The sequence below is a fragment of the Rutilus rutilus genome, assembly GCF_951802725.1.
Source record: "Rutilus rutilus genome assembly, chromosome: 13".
NCBI classification, from domain to species: Eukaryota; Metazoa; Chordata; class Actinopteri; order Cypriniformes; family Leuciscidae; genus Rutilus; species Rutilus rutilus.
Genome location: NC_140218.1, coordinates 36,199,071 through 36,205,678, shown reverse-complemented (window position 1 = coordinate 36,205,678; position 6,608 = coordinate 36,199,071).

Below are 6,608 nucleotides of genomic sequence, written 5' to 3'. Positions count from 1 at the left end.
AAACAAAGGTATGAGCGCTGGCTGAATTAACTTCATTTTTATTAATATCTCTAACATCTACTGCAGTCAGATCCACCCGTGTTCATTCGGAAGGAATCACTCACATTTTCTGTGCACTTGTAATGACACTTAAAGGATGTTAAGAGGCTAAAAAGCAGGCTTACTACTTGCCCCATTGAAGTCAATAGGGTGCAAATTTTAAAAATAGAATAACTCGGTGTAGGCAACACCGATTTTTGTCGTTGTTCTCTGTATTGACAGCACTCCAAATGTACAAAAAAATGAGCTCAATGTTAAAATTGACCGGAGTTCTCCTTTAAGAGGGATAAAAGTGACAAAAGAGTAAATTGTTAACATATATCAAAAGCACAGAGTTAAAACATGTTTCTGGATACCAGCTCAGATAATGTGGTGGTAAATTTGTATGAAAAATGTTTAAGTTACTATCAAGTTTTCTGACTTTTGACTGAAGATTTGGAATTTTGACAAATGTGAGCACAGTTCGAGACATTGTTTTGACATTCAGTGCTCTTCAGAATAGGGTGTCGAGATGTCCCAGTTTATCCTTAAAAGTCCCCGTGCCACTAGGTGTGTCTCAAAAAACTGTAAATATGACCCAAATTCAGCTGTTAGTCTCACCGACTTTATATCAAATGCATTTAACATCCTTTATTTAATGTCTTTTAGTTATTGTTTTTTGTGTTTTAAAAACTATTTCTTAATCATAGCAAGCTGGCGCTTCTGGTGCCGAACAGCCCTGCATCATACTTATTTCAGTTTTACTCTCATTAAAATTAAGAACATTTAAAGACAGCCAGGCCTCCACATCAGACAAACAAGTCATAAGTCCTTCCAAACCGTCAGAACTTTTGAGGATCATCTGCATAGCAATGAAACGCCAGCCCATGCTTCCTCCCAATGGGAGCATATATTTTAGAAAAGAAATTGGAGCTAAAATGGATCCATGGGGAACACCACATGATAGAGGAGCTGCCTCAGATTAATGTTCGCCAATGTTAACCTTAAAACTATTGGACAGATATATGTTTTAAACCATTCAAGAGCACTTCCTTTTAAAAGGGACATAAAAACTGAGATAAATCTATAGCCAAGGGGTAATTGTAATTGGTGACAGGATTTATTTGTTTGGTGACGAGGGAAAGCCTGATGTCCCTGGTGGAGAGCCAGACCTTCTGCACAGGTTGGTATTGGGGAGGAGTGGATCTCCGTGTGTCTGGCTCTTCTGGTGTCGAACTTCCCTGTAAAGCTGGATGTGTGCTGCAATCCAAACCCTCTCGCTTTCTTTGAGCCAGTGGTCCACAGCTGGAACGTGCGATGGTTCCCCTGGTCAGGTAAATAGGGGAGGATGATAGCCGAGTATGTGTATACTCAGCTCATGGAAGAAAACGCCTCCAGCTGTGTTGGTTTGAATGGCAGAATGTCCTGAGGAAGTGACCAATCTCCTGTATCTTTCTCTACAACTGTCCGTTCGACTGTGGATGATACCCTGAGGACAGACTAACTGTTACACCAAGTAACTTCATGCACAGATTTGAGAAGGGGGCAGAGGCTACAAATTGTTCTTCCTCGAGGGTAGTCAGGCAGAGCGGGTTCGGTTTCCATGGCTTGAGTGATCTGTGTATTGATGTGCCACTGGATAGGAGACACGAACACTAATGGGGGTAGGATGGGTTCAAGAGTGCTGGACTGTTGCTCTGGAGCATGAAGGCGGGATAAGGCGTCGGCTTTTATATTCTCGGAGAACCAGAACGCTATGAGATCATGAACTGAAACCTAGTGAAAAACAAAGCTCAGCATGCTTGGCATGGATTAAGCCTCTTCGCGGATTGAAGGTATTCTAGGTTCCGGTGATCAGTTATAACTTTGAATGGATATTTTGAACCCTCGAACCATTATGGCGACAAGCCCTGTAATATGGATATTTACCAGTCTATAAGGCATCACCAGTTACACATAGTGCTTGTTAGGAGAATCAAAGGCCGTTTTCTATTCATCCCACCTTCGTATTCGAACGAGGTTATTGGCGCTGCGGCGTTATTCAAGGCACAGTAATCCATACATGGCCGTAGTCCTCCGTCTTTCTTCTGGACAAAGAAGAAACTAGAAGTGGTAGATGGGAGGTAGATGTCAGCTTAACTGCCAGAAGCTCACGGTTACCAATGTCATAGTTCAGTTCTGCCTGTGAGAGTTTACGGGAGGAGAAGGTGCATGGATGGAGCTTTTTCCGGAGTCCCCTTCCACTGAGACAATACAGCACCAACTCCTGAAGTACATGTACACATTTGGCAGACGCTTCTATCCAAAGTAGATGCGTCCTCCTCCACGACGAAGGGGAGTTCTGGATTTGGGTGGACCACAATGGGAGCCGAGGTGAAAGCTTTGGTTAATGCAGCAGAGGGTTTGTCGTTCCAACTTAGCGTCTTCGGTCCCTTCTTGCCGAGTGAGGTTAGGGGGGCTGTGATGGTGCTGTAGTCTCGGATAAATCTTCGATAAAAATTTGCAAAACTAAGGACGCGTTGGAGGTCCTTGATGGTCCTTGGAATGGGCCAATAACTAACCGCTTTTACCTTCCCCTCGCCCATCTGTATGCCTTGCTTGTAAATGTTGTAACCGAGGAACTGAACACTGTGTTGATGGAATGAGCATTCTTCCGCTTTCAGGAACAGCTGATGCCTCATCATATGCTCTAAAACGAGGGCTACGTGTTGACGATTTTCGGTCAGTTTTAAGATGCATCGCAGATTAAGATGTCATCAACCCAAATGATGACAAAGCGGTGGAGGTACTCCCAGAACACCCCGTTCATAAAGCCCTGTAACACAGAGGGGTTGTTTACCAGTCCATAAGGCATCACCAGATACTCGTAGTGCCGTTAGGAGAAATAAAGGCTGTTTTCCATTCATCCCATATTCATATTTAAACAAGGTTGTCAGTGTCAGTGACCCGTCCTGATCCCAGATCATATGAGCCCACTGTAGAGCTCGACCCTTCAGCAGGGAAATTACATATGCAATCTTGGGACGTTTGGTCGGGAACTGATGAGCCCGCATCTCCAATACGAGCTGGCACTGCAAAATAAATCCGCTGCACTCTCACCCAGAGAATGGAGACGGATTGATCATGGGACTGGCTGGTGGAAGGTCGGGATGTTCAGTGTGTGAACCACTCGCTGAAATGGATTGTGATTGAGGGCTGAGAAGAGTGGCGTGTCATTTCTGTACCATGTCGGCAAATGTTGTTTCTGCACTTGAAGCTGCGGCTCCAGCTGAGTCCATGATTAATACTCTGTCATTAAAAAAGACACAAGTGTCCTACACAGACATAAAAACAAGAGAGAGATTACTCAAGTGCGCGAGAGTTTTATTCAACACAAACACATTCAGGTAAGTATTCATGGGAGAATAACTTCAATAATGAATGAATGAGGCATTTATATACAGAGGAACAAAACGGCTTCCATGAAGCACTTAAACAACAAAAGATAAACAAACTTAACTTAAATAGTCCTTAGAACAGGCACAAGAATATCAGTATAAAACTAATGGCTCCCAGCATGCATTGCGGCATGAAGCATGTCACTGTTGTTGAGATTCATATAGTGATTCTTAATGTCTGTTTGTGTCTTCAAACAATGTGTTTAAAAATCTAAATTCAGAATGTCTGATCTGTTGCAAAAAAACAACAACAATTGTTTGTGAATATAATCTATTATTTAATAAATTATATTTAATACAAAACTATTTATTTAATACAAAACTATTATTTAATTAATTTTATAATATCTGCAAATTCAGTTTTTTTTTTTTTTTTTTTTTACAAATATACTTTTAAGATTCGAAGTATCACACAAGTGTGCTTCAGTACAATTAAGTACAACTAAGCACACTTATTCACAAGGGATTTAATCCCTTTAGAGATGTTTCTTTCCTAGAGTTGGACAGGTAAAAGAAACACACAACTCTTTAAACATTGAATATCTAGAATATTTGCAGGTTTAGGTCAGGTTTAGGCCAGTGTCTGCTGAAGATCAAAATGTCAAATTCACAGTGGTAAAGCTGTCCAGGTATCCATCAACAAAGAAATGCAGCCATCGAGTCCAGGCGTGAGAAAAGCTTTTCTTTCCCAGCCTTCTAAACATTCCTTATCTGTGTGAGGAAGTCACAAACATTCGGTCCAAAGCTGCATTGTCAAGAAGTTTTGTACACACATGGACTGCGAGCTGAGGTATTTATGGGTTCAAACAGTGACAGTTCTTCTTTGTCATAAATGCAGTTTACATAATGCAATGCAGGAGCATTAAGTTTCCCATCCACTGTGATTTGTCACTGCGTTCAGCCCTCGTCACACTAGTTATTTTCCACCAGTTAAAACAGAGCACTTCACATATGCGTGAGGGCATACTGATGCTGTTCTCATACTAAAATGTAATTTTTACATTAAATATTTAAATCCAGGAAAATCGTATAGTAAAGCTTAAAGTCAAGTCATCACATTTATTTATACAACGCTTTCTACAATACAGATTGTTTCAAAGCAGCTTTACTGAGATAACAGGAACATAATGCAACAAAGTTTGTTTCTAGAAGAGAATAGCGTCACAGTCCAGCTTAAATAAGTTTTATTTTTGTTGTAAAAAGTTATTAATTAAGTTATAAAAAAAAAGTTAATATATATAGTCACTCTGGAGAAAACGGTGAGGGCATCGTCCAGCTCAGTTCAGTTGAGTTCTCATATAACGGTGTCAATGCAGGCAGATCAATGATATTGTTGAATATTAAATTAAATGTAAAATTTTAAAGGAGCTGTATGAAACTTTTTCACTTAAAGCATAAAAATAGCATAATATGTTTGCAGATATGCCGAGTTCACATGCTCGTTTCTCTGAAAAACACTTCTACAGCCAGTTATTTTACTTTGAAATGTGCGTTACGTGTGGGAACGTCTGTTTTGGTTTTGGTCTGTGTGACTCCGCCCACTCCCAATAGTATTTCACCACCCCGGGATGCCAGTTGGCAGGAAACACATCGTATTGCAGCCTCGGAAACAAACTGGGACAGAGATTGCAGATTCTATCCAGCCATGGTATCCATCTTAAAAAAAAATCTATTCGAGAGCATAATAATACGCGGATAAATCAACTCATCAGCTTACGATAAAAGTTATAAGATAAGTCTCCTCAATTTTCATTGTCAATTGCGCTCGTTCCTTAGCCTGGAAATCCAGACCTAAATCTGAAAGATTAATGGTCTGGCGTCGACTAATGAAAATCGGCCAGCTCGAGGGGCGGCACCAAGCATGCATTTGAAAATCTCACTGCACGCAATTGGATAACACTACGACCAATCACAACAATACGCCATACGCTTAGCTACCAGCGGAGCTAACTGGTAGATTAGACCATACCTGTCAACACTCCTGTTTTTCCCGGGTTTCTCCCGGTTTTTAGCACTATCTCCCGGACCCCTATCGGTTTGTTATTTATCGCAGGAAACTCCCGTAATTTGCATGGCCCAAACTCCTTTATGAGTAATCGGACCAATATGTTTTAGATAAAAAGCCAAGTCTAACTCTTTCATTGTAAAAAAATGAACCAATGAACGGCCAAATGAAAAATGAACGGCCGTTTCAAACAACTGGTGTTCATCCATAGCCATCTTGCAATGTTTACTAATGACTTCGACGTCACAGCGCTGTCGTCATCTGTTTAGCTCGCCTGTGGCCCGCCTATATCAGATAACCCGCTGTGATTGGTGCAGCTCAGATCGAGGGGCATATTTAATGAGCACCATTACTCGACACCAGAGTAACTCGCTGAGCAAATTCAACTTGTGCTCTCGCGAGAGCTCTTGATTACCAGAGTACTCGTTCCTGTCGCGTGTCCTCAAACTGGCGACCCCGAAACAACGCTCTCCGATATTTTGAATTTGGACTGCAGTACCTATTTCCACCACTAGCTGTCATTCTTACAGACTGCACCTTTAAGGTCAGGTTTGATGCTCCACTTTAGACATTATACTGACTATAAGTTAGACTCGAGCTGCTGTACAGCCGAAACACACTTTATTGGATAATTGTCCTGTTGTTAAGCTGCTTTAAAACAATCTGTATTGGAAAAAGCTCGATATGAAGGTGACTTGATTGACTATAAGCAACTTTGCAAATGCATGCCAACTAGCAGTGCAAATTTCCCCGAACGCCTATTTTACATTGCACACCTTATACCCATTTTGTACATTCGTAGGACATTCGTTTAATCAGGGAATGACATACAGTGCATTCAAAGTACATTATACACGTTTTATCGGTTCATGCATGCAGATCACACATTTCTGAAGGATCACGTATCAATGAAATACCAACGGCTAGCTCTCTGCAGCTATCGCATATCTCCTCCTGTTATGTGTACACTAGGAAATTTAACTTTTTTTCATGATTTAACATGTTGTGACTAGGTCTGTCAACATGCCCACGTTATTAAACCAATAGAGTTGTCATGTCTTCTCAGCTTTTATTTCATTTGATGGGGAGCAGGTCACCATTAGAACAATTTGGCCAGCAACTATTTTGTTAAATAGCTTCTGTCATTT